Source organism: Talpa occidentalis, unplaced genomic scaffold, assembly GCF_014898055.3.
Source record: "Talpa occidentalis isolate TD23 unplaced genomic scaffold, MPIMG_talOcc4v2.1 talOcc4.8, whole genome shotgun sequence".
NCBI classification, from domain to species: Eukaryota; Metazoa; Chordata; class Mammalia; order Eulipotyphla; family Talpidae; genus Talpa; species Talpa occidentalis.
In genome coordinates, this window is record NW_023605194.1 from 36,007,170 (window position 1) to 36,026,191 (window position 19,022).

At 37.5% G+C, this 19,022-nt stretch overlaps 1 non-coding gene across 1 annotated transcript; it reads left to right on the forward strand.

Moving 5' to 3' along the window:
* The first annotated feature begins 303 nt into the window (after positions 1–303).
* LOC119234999 (U6 spliceosomal RNA) lies at positions 304–410 on the forward strand. The gene has a single exon (XR_005122756.1). It is a non-coding gene; the product is annotated as a U6 spliceosomal RNA (small nuclear RNA).
* The last annotated feature ends 18,612 nt before the right edge of the window (positions 411–19,022 follow it).

Sequence of the window (19,022 nt, forward strand, 5' to 3'; positions counted from 1 at the left end):
ATTGATGGGTTTCTTACAAGCTAAACATACTCATGTTATGATCTAGTAATCATGCTCCTTGGTATTTATCCAAAGGAGTTTACAACATCTTCACACAAAACCTGCTCATGGATGTTTATGACAACTTTATTCATAATTACCCAAAGTTGGAGGCAACCAAGATGTCTTCAGTAGGTGAATGGATTAATAAACTGTAGTATACCCATAATAAAACAGAATGTTATTCAGTACTAAAAAGAAATGAGATGTCAGTCATAGGAAGAAACTTCAATGTATATTATTACATGAAAGAAACCAACTTGAGTGTTTGCTTCGGCAGCACATGTACTAAAATTGGAACGATACAGAGAAGATTAGCATGGCCCCTGCGCAAGGATGACACGCAAATTCATGAAGCATTCCATATTTTTAATAGCTAAGCTTTGGAAACAGCCCAAATGCCCAAAAATAGATGACTGGATCAAGAAGATGTGGTACATATATGCCATGGAATATTACTCAGCATTCAAAAAAGATAAACACATGCAATTTGCAGCAACATGGATGGCACTGGAAGGGATCATGCTCAGCGAAATAAGCCAGAAAGAAAAAGAAAAATACCGGATGGTCTCACTCATAGCAGGAATCTAGAAAACTTAAATAAGGGACCAGGAAAATGAATAACTATAAGAAAGTGAAAATCAAAATCAACAAAAAGCTATGAACCAGAGACACTTTTTGGGGGGTGGGGGGCGGGAGGGGAGGGATTGGGGTCAGAATGGGGGGGTTGCAATTGTATGGGGAATATAAAAATAAAATTTATTATTTAAAATAAATAAATAAATAAATAAATAAGAAACCAACTTGAAAAGGCTAAATACTGTACGAACCCAAATGTATGATATTCTGGATAAAACAAAACTGTGCAACCAGTAAAAATCCAGTAGTTGCCAAGGATAAGGGGGCAGGGAGGGATGAATGAGCAGAATGCAGAAGTTTTTTAGGGCATTGAAATCACTCTATGTAACTGTAATGATGGATACATCTCACTATACATTTATCCAAACCCATAGAATGCACAACACCAAAGGGAATCCTAATGTAAGCTGTGGACTTTGGGTGATTAGGATGTGTCGATGAAGACTCTTCAATTGTATCAAATGTAAAGTCTGATGGGGGGTGTTGATGTTGGAGGAGGCTATGCATGTGTGGGAACAAGAGTATATGGAAATGTCTGTGTCTTCTTCCTAATTTTTCTGTAAAACTAAAAGCTCTCTCAAAAATACTTTTAAAGTTTTTTTTTTTTTTTAAGAAAAGAATAAAAGACAGTAGCAGATGTGGGAACAATGCAGCCACGAGTTAAGGAATGCCAGCAGTCACTAGAAACTAGAAGAGGCAAAAAGATTAGAGTGTCTTCTAGACCCTCCACAGGAAGTTTTGACGTGCCAACACGATCACCTCCCCTCGGATTCAACTATATGCCAGGGAAGTTCACAGAACTCAGGGAAACACATTTTACAGCTTATTAAAGGATCTGCTAAAGGATACTGAAGGGAGGTAAAACTTGCAACCAAAAATATGTCTCTTTGGCACATAGATTATTTTAAGACTTTATTTTTCAGAAACAGCAGACACAGGAGAAGCTGTGAAAACTGAGAAGTTACACTTTTGTAAATGATATTTACCCTTATAAGGGAAATTTCCCTTTGTCAGGATATCTCCCTCTCCATACCAAGAAGTATAGAATGATTCTAAGTTCTAAATCCCTAGACATTCCTATCTGTGGAGAAGGCACGGGCAAGATTTAATCTACATAAAAATCAAAGCCTGGTTTATTGTGCTTTGCCTGACAACCTTTAATAACTGACTCCCACACCCAAGATCTTCTTTAAGTCTTTGCTAAAGAAAATATCAAGATGGCAGCTTGGGCAGTGTTAGAGTTACGCTTATTCCTGGGTATCTCTATATATAAGAGGTACACAGGTTGCTAAACTTCTGTTTGTTTTCCTCCTGTTAACATCTTTTATTAGAGGGAATGTCTCAGCCAAGAACTTAGCATAGAGAATACATTATTTTTCCACTCCTCCAATGCAGATGAACAGCCAAGTAAAGCGACAGACAGGGCAGGTCCAGAAGGGTCTCAGCACAGGACCTTCTCTCCCCGGACCTGGAGGTCACTCTCCCATGGGGAGGATGGCTCACCAACTTCAAGCACCTTGAACCTCATACTATTAGAATTTTTAAGGAGGTCCTCATGGATGCATGATCAATTATTAACTGCATTTCCAGCCTCTTTCGATGATGAAAGTTGGGGTGGGGAGGAGGCTAAAATTCCAGACTTTTAATCATGGCTTAGTCTGTCTGGTGTCCAGTCTCCATGCAGGAAACTACCCAGAGATGCCTCTTTAGAACAAAAGATGCTCCTCCATCACTGAGAATCACGAGAAATCTAGGAGCCCTGTGTCAGGAACCAGGATCAAAAATCAAGCAGAACAAAAGATGCTTCCAGTGCTCTGATCACTTAGGGATTTAAATGGGGACAGAGACGTGTGTGTATGTGTGTGTGTGAGTGTGTGTGCATTTTTTTTTCTGTTATCTCACATAGCCTCACTAAGCAAATATCAAAAAGTCAGCTCAATGCAGGTTAGGACTCACTTGGGAATTTTTTCTCTTTTCCTTTTTTCTGCAACGATGATTCATCACAAACTGGCAAAGTATAAGTCATGTTGTACACATTCTATAACCATGTATCAAATACACTGATGAGAATCAATGTGAAAATTAAATTAGATAATAGATGCAAAACACAAGTAAAGTTGTTTATTTCTTTTTTTTTAAGCATTCTTTTTTTTAAGATTTTTTTATTTATTTATACAAGCACTGGGTACAGTCAGAAGCACGGGAGGGTGAGAGAACTCACCAGAGCCAGAGCGGAGAGCAGAACAGGCAGAGTGATGAAGTACACTGCTGAGAGGAGCAGCGGGCGGCAGGAGAGGTCTGCACGCCATGTGGAACCCTCACCCGGCGGCCGGGGATCGAACCGGCGCTACAGAGGCTGCGGGCAGCTTTGCAACCCAGCGCTCAACCACTGTGCCACCGGGGAGGCCCAAAGTTGTTTAGTTCTTACTGAGACTATCCGTGGATGGTGTTCATTGTTTTTATTGAAAGACTGAAGTCAGCATTAAATAATCAAAAATGTCATGACATTATACAAAATGATCTGAAATTTTATAAATACAGTTGTTTCTGGATTGGTAATATGCTTAGAAAGATAATAGCATTTCCTTCTTTAAAAGATGATTTGTTTACTATGTCAGTGCTAACGCAGCAAAATCTCAATCTCCACTCCTATGTTAAAACTTATATATACATTTGGCTTATTTCACTGCGCATAATTCCTTCTAGCTCCATCCATGTTGCTGTGAATGGCATGAGTTTATCTTTTTTGATTGCTGAATAACATTCCATTGTGTATATATACCACATCTTCTTGATCCAGTCATCCATTTTTGGGTATTTGGGTTGTTTCCAGGTTTTTACCTATTGTAAATAGTGCTGCGATAAACATAGGGGTACAGGTATTCTTTTGAATCAATGTTTTTTTTGTCCTTTGGGTAGATCCCTACGAGTGGAATTGCCGGGTCATATGGTAGTTCCATTTTTAGTAGACTGAGGAAACTCCAGCCAGCTTTCCACAGTGGTTGGACCAGTTTGCACTCCCACCAGCAATGTAGGAGAGTTCCTTTTTTACCACATCCTCGCCAACATTTGTTGTTGCTTGTTTTTTTTTTTAATATGTGCCATTCTTACTGGTGTAAGGTGGTATCTCAGTGTGGTTTTGATTTGCATTTCCCTGATGAAAAGGGATGTTGAACATTTTTTCATATGCCTGTTGGCCATTTGCATTTCCTCTTTGGAGAAAGAAAAATATCGGATGGTTTCACTTATAACAGGAATATAGGGGAACCAAATAAGACATCATGTGAAAAAATATATATAATTACAGTACAAAACACAGCAAAGCCAAAACGGGCAATTATAAACCAGAGACATCCTGCAGGGGAAGAGGAGGGAGAGGGATCAGAGGGAGGGAGGGAGGAGCACAGGGGACTGTGGTGATGGTGCACGGGTGCCTTGGGGAAGGAAATTCTATGGGGACTCAATCTGAGGGGTTGGGGGGAAGCAAATATTGTTTAAAAAAAAGAAAAAATGAAAAAAATTAATGGTGCAACCAAAAAAGATAATAATAATAATAATAATAAAAACTTATATATACAGTTTGCCTGCATACATCTGCCAAGTTACTAAGGAATGGTCTATTTTTATGTGTTACTTAATTTTTGTTCACTTTGAGAAAGGAATTATTTCACTGAGAGATTCCCACACTTTGATCTTTGTTCTTTCTCAAGAAAAGGGTTCATTATCATTGATTTAAAAGTAAAGATAAAAGTTTAACCATACCCCCTGTTTTGTTAAATCTCAAGTTGTTTGGTTTGGTGTGGTATAGTAGTTTTTTAGGTTTGTTTTTTGTTTGTTGTGTTTTCATTTGCAAGTTTAAGCTCTTCAAGATTAGCACTAATTCCAGAATAGGCACATATTTCTTCTTACAAAGCACAGCATTTCTCTGACAACTTGATTTATAGACAAAAGACAGACATAACACCAAATTTAGGCAAGTATTTTTACATTTTACGTTGTGTTGAGAACTTCCAGGGAATGTTTAATATACTTTATCTTCTTACTTGATTTTACAGGCTCAAAAATCATGAGGGAAATCAAACCTTATCTTTTAATGGGTAAATGCAAAGGATATTCTATATCAGTTTGTCCTAAGGCCTTTGGATGTATTTTCTGGACATAAGTAGAAAGTTGATTTAGCTAGAGCTCCCAAAAGGGAGTCCATATTTTTTATTCCAATGAATCTATTAGTTTGCACTTTCTCCACTGTCATAGCGTCATTTTTTACTGAAGTTAGTACCCTGAGGTCTCACTGCAAAATAAACAGTATAATCTTCATATCTTAAAAGGAACTGATTAGTGACCTTAATTGCATCTGCAAAGTCCCTTTTGCCTTAGGTAACCACAAGAACCAGTGGGGAACAGGTGGCAGGAATCAGAAGTCTGCTTACTGTAGACAATATATCTAGAACAACATGTTTTGCTGATTCTCTACCATTATCCACTTAAGCTCTTTTTTCTGTTTATAATAAACGTATGATGAACATCCCACATAAAGCTTAAGCACAGGATCTCGCCTAGAAGTTTTGCTGATGCTATCCACAAGAAGGATGACATACATTAAATATCACAGGCATGCAGCACAGGGGATCTCCGACACCTGCAAATAACTGGGAGGCTGTTTGAACTATGTGAGGCTATATTAAAACTAAGCACAGCACTGTGATGTCAAAATCCACTGATACTTTAGCCATGTCTTACAAGTTCCATTCTCCTTGGGGAGGACATCCTGAATGTAACTGCTACTTGTCTTGCCTGGGGCATAAATCCAGAGTAAAACATCTTTTTCAGCATTCTCTGGTGTCTGACCATACAGAAGGAAGCTGGCCCTGGTTGGGATACCATAGTTTCCATACTCACACCAGAGAAATGCAAATCAGGCTAACCAGATGCACTGGGATCCCATCGGCCCACTCACCCCAGCTTCAGGCTGCAGGTGCACTGTCATACAGTAATACCACACATGGGGATGGGGGCAGTCAGGAGCCCAATCCATGGAACTAGTTGTGGATTGGGAAATTTCTTCCAGTACTCCATTTGTTTTAACTTCAGTGAAATAGCTAAAAATCCCCTTTTGATCTTTCTGTCAGTATCTTTGAGTCAGCCCTAAATAATGCAAGCTGGAAAAGATTAAAGTCTATATAACCATCTATGCTGAGGAGATTGTTCTCTGTAAAGAAGGACTCTGCACACAAGCTTAGGTTAGTAAACTTTAAAATCTCAATGAAGTAGATAATTATACAGAAATTTTTTAATTATAAATTATATTCGAGATCAAGTAGAAATGTGTTTTTATCAAATTTATTTCATACAGATGGCAAGTCAGCTCATTGGGGAAATTATGAAATTCAATAAATGGGCTGTGATAATAATTTAATGATTCAGAAACATTTATATTCCATATTAACTTTATACTACTTTCTAACATTTAGAGCAGATGGATTAAAAATAAAACAATCCAAAGTGTGTTAATATACATTTGAAAAAGTGTGGAACCTGTATCCCTAAAACATATACTGTAAGGCTGTAAACCAACATTATCTCCAAAAAAAAATTAATTAAAAAAATCAAATACAATATCATAAAATATCAGAAGAAAATTAACATGGCATCTAAATAATCTCATTGCACATCCAGCCTTTCAAACCAAGTTACTTACAAATCTCTTTCAATATAAACATAAAGCTGAGTCCTTTTTGTTTACATTTCATCTGATTTTCAAAGACAACATATCATTGTGCTTATGATCCTGGATTTAGATCCCTGCTCCCTTCTTCTGAGCTACATGTCCTTAGATACATTCCGTAGTTTGCCTCACCTATACTACATGCTGACTTTCCTCAATGGTGTCATGAAAGGAAAAATAATGTTTACCCTGTGAGATTGCTAAGAGACACATGTTCTATGGTGGTGAAATATGGGTGAGTTGGTGGTGGGTGCACTGCGGAGGTGACACTTAATGGGGGTATCTCAATATTATTTCAATTAAAATAAATTAATATAATTTAAGAATAGGACACTGGGGGAAAAAAGACGACTGAGAGAATTAAGCAGGTTATTCATATCAAGAACTGAGAGCACAGTCTGACATGTAGTCACTGCTTGCTGAGTGCCTATCTTTATTATTCTCATACGTTTCCCCTTCTCTCTTATTCAATGATTCCCATGACAAATAAATGTAAAGATCTTCTATGTCTTCCTTGTCTTTTTAAATTTTTTCTCCCATTTATTTCTTTGTCATCACATTTTATGATTTGACTCTCCAGAACCTAATCTACCTTTTGCTGTCCTTTTTTCTTTAAATTTATGGAAACTGTGTTTCTCATTTCTAGGCAAACTTGCTGGGTATCAGATAATTCTCTTTTTATTGCAATCCTTTTCTTTACTCTCTTTAACCCATTTGAATTAGACTTTCCACCTTCCATTTTCTTTTGCTTATAATATACACTTCAAATGGGTCATTCACCTTGCTTCCTTGAATGAAGTCCAACTTTTTAATTATTAAAATATTTTTCTTTCTGGTAATAGTTTTCCTCTGTTGGTCTCTCTTTACAGAGGGAGATGTGGGAAGAACTTATGTTTGTCTGAGATGATCAATAGGATGATTGCTATTTCGGAGATTCAGGGATAATTTCAGAGATTGAGACTTTCCACAACTTTCAAACCTTATGAAAAAATAACAAGTCAGTTTTGATTTTACTGTTCCTTATTGGAATTCATCTTCATTGTGTGAAATAGGGAGGAAGTAGATAATTCAACAGCTTGTCAAATTGAGGGTCATCTGAGCGTTCAATGAAAGCATGAAGTTAGTTGAAGCAATATTACCTTCTAGCTGGCAGCCCTTGGCTCTGGAATATCCCTTTAACTTAAAGTGACAGCAAATTGTACTTGCTAAAAAAATTCAAACTACTTCTTCCAAAAATCTTCATGATAGCCCACCTTGTCCTCGGGTCTGATTCTATCACTATGCTTCACCTTTTCTCTCTAGGGGCTATCACTACCTGGAATATTATAAACCAACAGGTTCTTCTGTTTATTGCTTGTGCCCCATCTACCCACATTCACATTTCCCACAGAACCTGCGGATATAAGTCCAAGATCAAGGTGTTGGCAGGATTCACTTCTCTACTCTCTCTTTCACTTCCAACAATTTGATTATAATGTCTCTTGGTGTGACTCTCTTTTGTGTTTATCCTTCTTGGAGTCCACCAGGATTCTTGAATGCATATATTTATGTGAATACTCAAGTATCCAAAATTTAATTCCTCTAGGCAGTCTCTAGAGTTCAGGGCTCTTACTGTTAGAATCATCTATGAAGTGCCCCTCCTCTTTTTTAAATATAAATCTCCATTTAAATCGGGGTGGAGAACCAGAGCTAAACTTAAGTATTTTTTTTAAGTTTTATAGAAAAGTAAGATAACAGGGTAGAAAACCATTGATTTGAATGTCCCTGTATTCTTATATAAAGAGAATAGTGCTCAGACATGACAGTACACAAACCAAGCGGTACATTAGTTTATATAACACATAAAACATCATCACCTCTATTAGTTTACTTTCATCTAATACAAAATGAATGCCATTGATAAGTTTTTCAATTTCACCATTCAACAGAGCTCAGAGGTAGTGAGTGATTTCCTTTATGGTCAACCAGTTGGGAAGTGAGAGAATAGCAAATCAGATCTTAGTTTGATTGTAAGTCCCATCTCTTTCCACATACCAGGAGCTTTTATATTGTGCTGCTCTCCAGATTTCTTAGCCCTCACTCCCAACTCTCCTGCTCTTGATATTCCTTAGACGCCCGTGTCTTCAAAATTATCTCTATTTTAGCACCATGATCTAGTCAAAGATTCATGTTTTGCCTTATCTAGTGTAAACATTATGATTGAACACACATACACTCACCGACATCTACAATGGTTTATCCCTTTGTTTATCTAAGGTTTCTGCCTTTAAAATCTCCCTTCTTGGATCATGCTCAGCGAAATAAGCCAGAAAGAAAAAGAAAAATACCGGATGGTCTCACTCATAGCAGGAATCTAGAAAACTTAAATAAGGGACCAGGAAAATGAATAACTATAAGAAAGTGAAAATCAAAATCAACAAAAAACTATGAACCAGAGACACTCTTTGGGGGTGGGGGGTAGGAGGGGAGGGATTGGGGTCAGAATGGGGGGGGGGTTGCAATTGTATGGGGAATATAAAAATAAAATTTATTATTAAAAAATAAATAAATAAATAATAAAATAAATACTGATAAGGAGGGAAAAATAAATAAATAAAATAAAATCTCCCTTCTTAAAGAGAAAAATATCAGATGGTTTTACTTAAAGGAGGAATGTAGAGGATCCAAATAAGGGATGGGGGAGAAGTAATTATAATAAAGTGAAAATCAAAATCAACAAGCAACTATAAATCATAGACATTCTGCAGTGGAGAGAAGGGAGTAGGATCAAAACAGGGGTGGGAAGGACACAAGGGACTATGGTGATGGTACAAGGGTGAATTGGTGGTAGGAATTTCTCAGAAACTATAATTGAGATGAGAAAGCATACATTGTGAAAAAAAAAAGATACTGCAAAATAAATAAATAAAATCTTCCTTCTTAAAGCAACACAATCTTTCTTTCCCTGGTTATCTTTCTGGGTATCCATAGACGACTAGGAAGAAATTACGCACAATATGAATTACTACTTACTGTCCATCCGTATCAAAATTCTCCTTGTCACTCAAATTCATTTCAGTGTTTATTTGTTACTCACCCCTCAATGCATAATATTTCAAATTTTACCTCATTGCACAGTCACTTTTTAAATAACATCAGGTTCTTGTCATAATAATACCACTGAAAATATAATCCTACAAAGAGCCCCTAATGCTCAAATCCAGTGGGTTATGTTCAGTTCCGGCCTGATTTGACCTCTCTGTGGAATCTGACTATGCCCTTTTTTCCTGAAATTGCCTTGTTTTATACCATTCTCAACAAACTGTCTTATTTCTTTCTTTTAACATTTTTGAGTTTCTCATCTTCTTTCCCGCCTGAGGAATATGTAAGATTTGTCCTTAATTTCTCCTCACTCTATATGGCCCCCCTGGGATAAGTATCCCCTTCTTTGACTTCAAACATCACATATATGTCAATAAAGCTTGCCTCTTTCATTCTAACTTTAGAAGATTCAGAGACTTGGGGGCTGATCAAAGAAAAAGATCTGACCACAAGGTGGCAATAGCACCTACAATCTTTATTGTGCTGATTGTTTTATGTGTTTGTAATGTGTGTCTCTCGCTGCATGAGACCACTGGGTAGTAAGGCAAGGTAATTCCTAGGAAAGAGGGGGCTCAGGGAGGTGCTTCCACATCTAGGTGATGTCCTTCTGCAGCAAAGAAGGGAGTCTCTGAGTCAGAGAGTTTCAAAGGGCAGCAGCATCTTCAGGTGTTAACAGCAACAGGGATTTCATGAATCTATTGCTACCAGATGTTGGGTGCAGTTTTGTGGGGTATGCAAAATAGATAGGCTCTAAATCATTAGAAATCTGCTTGTTTGGTGTATATTATAAACAATTGGATGTGGAATTTTTTTCTGACATTGGTAAGCTTTTGAGCTAATAGATCTTGGCCTGTGTGAAAAAATAAACAATATAGAGACCAAAACAGGAAGATCATCTTTGAAGCATTTATGTTACAGTAAATCAGTTTTCTGGATGAACTCCAGGAACCTCAAAACTAAACCCAATATCTTTCCACTAAGCATAATTCCTTTTAAAAAAAAAAAAAGATTTATTTTATTTCTACAAGAGCTGGGGTACAGGCTAGAGTCGCAGGAGGGTGAGAGGATTCACCAGAGACAGAGTGGGGAGCAGAACAGACAGACCGACTGAAAGCATTGCTGAGGGGAGCAGCAGGGAAGACAGGAGAGGTCTGCAGTGCCATGTGGGTATCTCCCTGGCTGGCCAGAAATTGAACCGTGCTGCAGAGGCTACAGACAGCTTCACAACGCTGTGCTTAACCCACTGCACCACCAGGGAGGCCCCGTAATTCCTTTTTACTCGGCATCAGTGAAAGGAATGCTATGGCATTGTAGCTGAAGCAACCCTCCTTGTTGTTCTCCATACTCTAATCCATGGCCATTTTATTCACTGCACTCTTACATCTTTCGCTTCATCCCTTACATACTATATATGTGACCAGTGTCTTAGATTTTGCCTTTTGTGCACCTTACCTAGATCCTGTGGAAGATTTGTTTCAATCCTTCTCTCTGTCCCACTATTGCCTTTTACATTGTCATCAAGATTTTTTTTTCATAAACTCAAATATGATGATGTCCATTTGCTTAATTAAAACTTTTGTTTGAACTCTCCATGGTATAGAACAGGGGTTGACAAACTATGATCTGCAGGTCAAACCCAGCCCTCTGCCTCTTTTTGTAAGTACAGCTTTATCAGATCACAGTCACGGCATCACTCTCATATTGTCCATGGGTGCTTTCATGCTACAACAGCTGAATTCGGAGGTTGTAAAAGAGGCCATATGACTCACAAAGCCAAAAATATTTGCCGGCTGGCCATTTCCAAAGAAAGTTTGCCCACCCTTAATCTAAAAGATAAAGTTCAGGAGCTTGGCATGACATGCAAAACATTTCATGAAGTAATCACTCGGGATCTTAGTTTTATACTATACTTATCTCCTTTTACTACTCTAAATCACAGTCATATACAATTGCTGGTCATTTCCAGAATGTTCCAGGATGCTTTATTCTCTTCTAATGTAGCCCAGAAGTTTGTTTTTGTTTCATTTAGTTCATCTGATTGTTTTCTCTATATACCACATATGAGTGACATTAAATTGTTTATCTTTCTGTCTGGCTTATTCCACTAAGCATAATTCCCTCTAGGTCCACTCATGTTGTTACAAATAGCAGGATGTCATCTTTTGCAATAGTTGAATAGTATTCCATTGTGCATATATGCCACAGCTGCTTTATCCATTTGTAAATCGATGGGCACTTTGGATGTTTCCAGTTCTTGGCTATTGTAAATGATACTGCAATAAACATGGGGGTGCACATAACTCTTCGAGTTAGTGCTTTTGCATTTTTCTGCAAAATACCCAGAAGTGGGATAACTGAATTGCATGGAGTTTCTTTCCATATTTAGGTGACTGTTTGGCCAGGTACATATTTCTACTTTTGAAATCAGTCTCTCGGGCCTCCCCGGTGGCGCAGCGGTTGAGCGCTGGGTTGCGAAGCTGCCCGCGGCCTCTGCAGCGCCTGTTCGATCCCCGGCTGCTCCCCGGCCACCAGAGGAGGGTCCCGCATGGCGCACAGACCTCTCCTGTCGCCCGCTGCTCCCCTCAGCAGTGTACCTCGGTCCTTCTGCCTGCTCTGCTCCCCGCTCTGGCTCTGGTGAATTCTCTCACCCTCCCGTGCTTCTGACTGTACCCAGTGCTTGTATAAACAAATAAATAAATCTTAAAAAAAAATTTACTTATGAAATCAGTCTCTCACAATTTTGGAAACATTATACCATTGTTTCTGAGAAGTCTGATACCAGTTTCGTTCCTGACACTTTGGACACCACTGTCTTATAAAATCTTTTTAAGTTCTAGTTTGGCCTCAGTATTTTTTAAATATACTTAGGTTTTACTTAATAACTTCATATTTTAGAGCATTTTTTAGGTTTCACAGCAAAATAGAATTAACCAGAAATAGAGTTCTCATACATTCTTTTCACCTCCCTTCCTCCCATACACAGTGTCTCCTATTATTTGTATCTTGCATAAGTGGGATACATTGGTAGAACTAGTGTGATGATATTGATGCTTTATTATTATCATTTACTAAAGCCCATTGTTTATGTTAGGGTTCACTTTTGTGTTGTATATTCTATGGTTTTCACACACATATAAAGATATTTATCCATTTTTACAGTGTCGTACAAAATAGTTTCACTGCACAAAAAAATCCCCAGTGCTTTACTTATTCTTCCTTTCCTTTCCTCAAGTTCCCAGCAACCACTGATCTTTTTACTGTTTCCATAGTTTAACATTTTCTAGGATGTGTGTACTTGGAATAATAGTATATTGTCTTGGATTGCCTTACTCATCAATATGCATTGAAGTTTCCGCCATTTCTTTTCATGTCACAGAATAATATTCCATTGTAGATAAGAATATACCACCAGTTATTTATCCATTCACCTATTGAAGACATCTTGTTTGGCTCCAAGTTGGGGCAACTGTGAATAAAGCCGCTATAAACATTTGTGTGGAGGGTTTTGTGTAGACAAAAGTTTTCAACTCATTTGGGAAAATATCAAGGATTGCAATTGCTGGGTCACATGGAACACATTAGCAAAGTGTCTTCCAAAGTGACCATGCCATTTTGCATCCCCAGCTGCAATGAATGAGCAGTCCTGTTGCTCCACAACTTGTTGGGTATTTGGTATTCAGTCCAAATTCTGGGGACTCCAGTAAGTGTACAGTGAAATTTCATTGTTGTTTTAATTTGCATTTTTCTGATGACATGTAATATTGAGCATCTTTGCATATGCTTATTTGCCATCTGTATTTCCTTGGTGAAGTGTCTGTTCCAGTCTTTTGCCCATTTTGAAATATGGTTGTTTGCTTTCTTACTGTTACATTTTGTCAACAACCTTTTACTATTATAAATATCATCATCAATATTACTAATAGTGAGACAAAATATTTGTGAGTGCTTACCAAGTACCAGATAATGTGTGATTGCTGGCTTAAAGAAATTCAGTAATTATGCAAGATCACATGCAAATAAGCAATAGGTCCAGAATTTCAACCCAGTCTTTGAATCTCCAGGACCAGAAACTCAACCACTGCCCAACACTCCCATTCCTTCTTTTGATATTTGACTGATTTGCTTCTGGCTAAGTGAGGAACATCAGAAAGACAGGGAAAGCACTACGTCGAATGCATGAATCCGTTTAGTACTTGCTAATCTATATTTACATCTATATTTACATTTGATAAGAAATTGAGACAAGAAACATACCTAACTCTACAGAAAAAAACTAAAAACCTCAAAAATGGTTCTTAATTTTTCTACTTACTGTAGAAATAAGTGGTATTTTATTTTCCTGTTTAGTTAAATTAAATTCCCTCTTACAGTCAAATGACAACACTTTGAAATGTAAGAGTTTTTTTTTTTCTCTCCCCCAAGTCACTAATGGATGAATTAACAGTTTCTAATTTGTTCTGCTATTCTCTTTCATCTGAATGAATTGCTAATCCAGATAAGGTGGTCATTATAACCTACTTAGCATACTGAAAGAGCTGCTTCTGCTAGAGTCATACATATAGCTCTGGACATTAAGGTAATTAGAAATTACAAATGCTATATACATATTAGGTAAAAGATGCAAATAAGGCAGTTTGTTAGACTTAGTAGGGTTCTCATGGTAATACTAATGCACAGTGATAGACTCCCATGCTCTGAGATGAAACTTTTAAACCTTTAGAATGAGGCTGCAGGCTCAGCAGCTCCAGGCTGGGTGGTTCTTTCACTGTTATGGCTTTCTTCCCTCCTTCTCCGGCTCTCCTTGTGGTTTTAGATCATTATGAAGATTCCATTTCTAGAATGGCAACTAAGTTCCTTTCCACTTCCTCAAAAATCCAGGAGTAGAAAAGCCTTTCTAGAGGAGTCAGGACTCTAAGAGAGGATTCCAGCTTTTATCTCCAACCCTGTCATTTCAGGCCACCTGCAGGCCAGTATTTGAAAACCAGAGGCTTCTTGACCTGAACCTTTGTGGTTTTAACTCACTTTCCTCCCTCTGCCAAGGGTCTTCTACTCACACTCCTTTCTATATCTCAGTGGTTAGCTTTACCTTTATTCTAAGTCCTGTAGTCATCTTATCTTTTGCTTTACTCTTCCCTCTTCACCAGCACATCCTCTTTCCTTGTTCTGAAGTATAAATGCATAGAATTATTCAAGACATTTATTGCTTTTAAGCCACCCAGCCTGCTCTTAAGAGATGGATAACAACAGTATCTTGAGAAAGTGACAAAACCAGTGAAAGAAAATGATAAAGATTCTGGAAATCCATGCAGTTTATGGAATTTCCATCTCCAGTCTACAGTACTCAACCACGTGAGCTTTCTTATAGATAAGATAACCTCATGGTTTATCACTCTCTTCTTTTACTCAGAAAACATGGCTTTCTGAAACTTCCCTTACCAGACATTAGTCCTTTCCTAGTCCTCACCCCATAAGTATCCTTGAGCACCTACTAGGAATAAGGAACTAAGATGTTACCTTTGTTTTTTGTTTTATTTCACCCTTTTGCATAACGTTCATTTTGTGGAAGACAGCTGAGGTACATCAGTCATTTGTACCCAAACACAAATTGCTTGTGCAGTACAGAACAAGAGTCTGAAGTCATGTCTTTCTGATTCCTAATCCACCCTTGCTAAAGTATTGTCCCTTCTTTCCAGAAATTATGTTGAATATTAGATTAAAATGAGTAGCCATTCAGATGTTGTCTAATTCCAAATGAATTATTTATTTTGTGACCAACTGATGGTGGAGTCACTCTTCACAATACCTCAACACCCCTTCTCAGAGGCAGACCAGAAAAGGGGGATACTCTTATTGAGTTCAATTTGAGTAAAAGTTAAGTCATTCTTCATCTATACTGTGGTTCTACCCTATAGCCTAAGTCTCTTTAAAGTACTAGCCAGGCCAATCCTACCAAAAGCAATCTACAGATTCAATGCTATTCCAATCAAAATTTCAATGACATTCTTCAAAGAAATAGAACAATTATTGATGAAATTCATATGGAATCACAAAAAAAACCCGAATAGCCAAAGCTCTCCTGAAAAAAAAAGAAGGGAATGGAGGCATCACACTCCCAGACTTCAAACTATACTACAAAGCCATAATCATCAAAACTGCATGGTATTGGAACAAGAACAGACATACAGACCAATGGAATCGAATAGAAAATCCAGAAATAAACCCACAGATTTATGGTCAACTAATCTTTGACAAAGGGGCAAAGACTATGCATTGGAGCAAAGAAAGTTTGTTCAATAAATGGTGCTGGGAAAACTGGGTCGGTACATGCAAAAGAATGAAGCTTGACCACTACCTCACACCATACATGAAAATCAACTCAAAATGGATTAAAGAACTAGACATAAGACCTGAAACCATAAAATATATAGAAGGAAATATAGGGGAAACACTACGTGATTTGCACATCAAAGACATCTTTACAGACACATCACCCAAAGCAGTGATAGTGAAGGCAAAGATAAACAACTGGGACTACATCGAATTAAAGAGCTTCTGCACAGCAAAAGAGACAATAACAAAAACAAAGAGAAACCCCACCAACTGGGAGAACATTTTTGCACCCTACACTAATGATAAAGGACTGATCACAAAAATCTGCAAAGAGCTGATGAGACTCAACAACAACAAAGAAAATAATCCAGTCAAAAAATGGGCAGAAGAGCTAAAAAGAAACTTCTCTGAAGAGGAAATGCAAATGGCCAACAGGCATATGAAAAAATGTTCAATATCACTTGTAATCAGGGAAATGCAAATCAAAACTACCATGAGATACCATCTTACACCAGTGAGAATGGCACATATTAAAAAAACTAGCAACAACAAATGTTGGCGAGGGTGCGGAGAAAAAGGAACTCTTCTGCACTGTTGGTGGGAGTGCAAACTGGTCCAACCTCTATGGAGAGCTGTGTGGAGATTTCTGGACCTACTAAACATAGAGCTTCCATATGATCCAGCAATTCCACTCCTAGGTACCTACCCAAAGGACACAGAAACATCAATTCCAAAGAACACCTGCACCCCTATGTTTATAGCAGCACTGTTTACAATAGCTAAGCTTTGGAAACAACCCAAATGCCCAAAAATAGATGACTGGATCAAGAAGATGTGGTACATACACACCATGGAATATTACTCAGCATTCAAAAGAGATAAGCACATGCAATTTGCAGCAACATGGATGGCGCTGGAAGGGATCATGCTCAGCGAAATAAGCCAAAAAGAAAAAGAAAAATACCAGATGGTCTCACTCATAGCAGGAATCTAGAAAACTTAAATAAGGGACCAGGAAAATGAATAGCTATAAGAAAGTGAAAATCAGAATCAACAAAAAACTATGAAAGAGACACTTTTGGGGGGTGGGGGGCGGGAGGGGAGGGAGTGGGATCAGAAAGGGGGGGGGGGTTGCAATTGTATGGGGAATATAAAAATAAAATTATTATTTAAAAAAAAAAAGTACTAGCCAGGCCAAATTCATAACTTTTGATATAGTTACTCCAACTAGAGTATATAAAGAATGCTGAATACTGAGTGGATACTCACATATCTTTACTAAAATGTTGAACTCATCTGTTCACACGTCCAGCTCAAGGATGCTGTTTCATCATTTTCATGGTCAATAATAATAAAAACAATAACTAGAAAACATATTACAAAATTAAGTGGCATCTAACAATGTAGCATATGAAATACTTCAGGCAAAATTTCCCATTTTTCTTCTTTCAACCTGTCAGCTAGCAAATAAGGAAATATTGAGGAAATTAAGGTCTGACTAAATTGTCCAAAATTATGAAGTTCTGTAATATAGATCCAACCTCATTACTTGTTCTTCTAAATTTTTAGTTTAACAAACAAGACTCCATTGTGCTACTTCTGCATATTGATAAAAACAGAGAGGAAATATTATAGAAGCATCAATATAAATTGACCCTTCACCTCACCTTTAGTACAGCAGGGTGAACTCACAAATTTATTGCAAAATTTAAGCAATTAAAATACAATCTCAAAATTTAAACAATACATACAAAATTTAAATAACTAAATCCATACAACAAATATATTCTTCATGTAAACTATCCCTCACAATTGAAGAATTGAATTATCAAAATTCACTAAGTAAGGGATAATTAGGGTTGTCCTGATTAAAATTTTCCATTTCAAAAAAACTTTCTTTAAAATTTCTGATTTAAAAACAATCACATAGAAGATGGACCAAAAACCCCATTAGGGAATTTGTAATATTTGGGATTTTCTCAGTTCACATACTTTTATGCCCTAATGGCAGGAAAATAGTGTTTATATACCTGGGAATGCCAGGTAACTCAGAACTTTTAAGTATATTCCTATAGCAGATGTGGAATAATTCCTATATCATTTTCATGCAATAGGTTTATATTTTTTTAATTTTTTTTGTATTCAATAAAGAAATATTGTGGTCCAGATAATATCTTTTATTTCTCACTAAATATAAAGATCCTCAAGCCCACTATCATTTTAAAGATTGTTCCTTTAATAAAATTTTTACAATGATGTCAATATAGAGTGCTCAGCTTCAAAATAGATACTTTCTGGACTTTATCTTTGCTGGGCATGAAAGGACAACATAATTACCTGTCTCTGAAACATGTGTCTGCCCCATACACAGCTTCTCTCTTCTCTATCTATCAGCCTGAGGCAGCTGCCTGCCTCTGATTGCTGAGGTAAAAATGACCAAGGGCAGCAGCAGGCCCTGAGCTTATCAAGGTGGGCACAGCTCTCTGTAATTACCGCCGCACTGGAGGGACCCACGCAAAGCCCTGGCCACCCACTTCACACACCCTCCTCCTCATGGTTTTACTACTAGCAGAGCTGTGCTAGCTGGGGCCAATGGTGTGGCTAGAAATAGCCATGCAGGCAATTTAACATCCCAATCCTGGGCAATGATAGGAAATCAAATAAAAAAGACAGACATGACCATGATCACATATGATTTCCAGTGTGCTCACAGGAGTAGCCACCCTTGGGACACAAATCAGGAAGGGAGTAACGGATGCTATTTGATCATATAGGAGATATATAAGCACCCATGTGGGCCGGTACACTGTACACACACACACACACACACACAGGGATTTTTATGTGATTAAATATTTTCATGGTTTCAAATATATCATAACTTTTTAGGCCTATCTTCTTCACCTGCACAGTGTATTGTTAGTATGCTGACATCCCTACAACAGCATTTTAACGTCTGCATAGTAAGGCATTCCATGGATGCATGTGTTTAACCAATTTCAGTACTTGATAACTTGGATAGTTTCAGGTTGGAGTTATTTTTCAAATTTCAAATAATGCTGAGAGAAATAGAAAATGGAAGTGTACACATTTTGAATAATTTCCTTAGATTCAATGTGTAGAAGTGAAATTATTGGTGAAAAGCCTTCAAGCATGTATAGACCATTAAGACATTACCACAGTGGTATCTAGAAAAGTTCACATATCA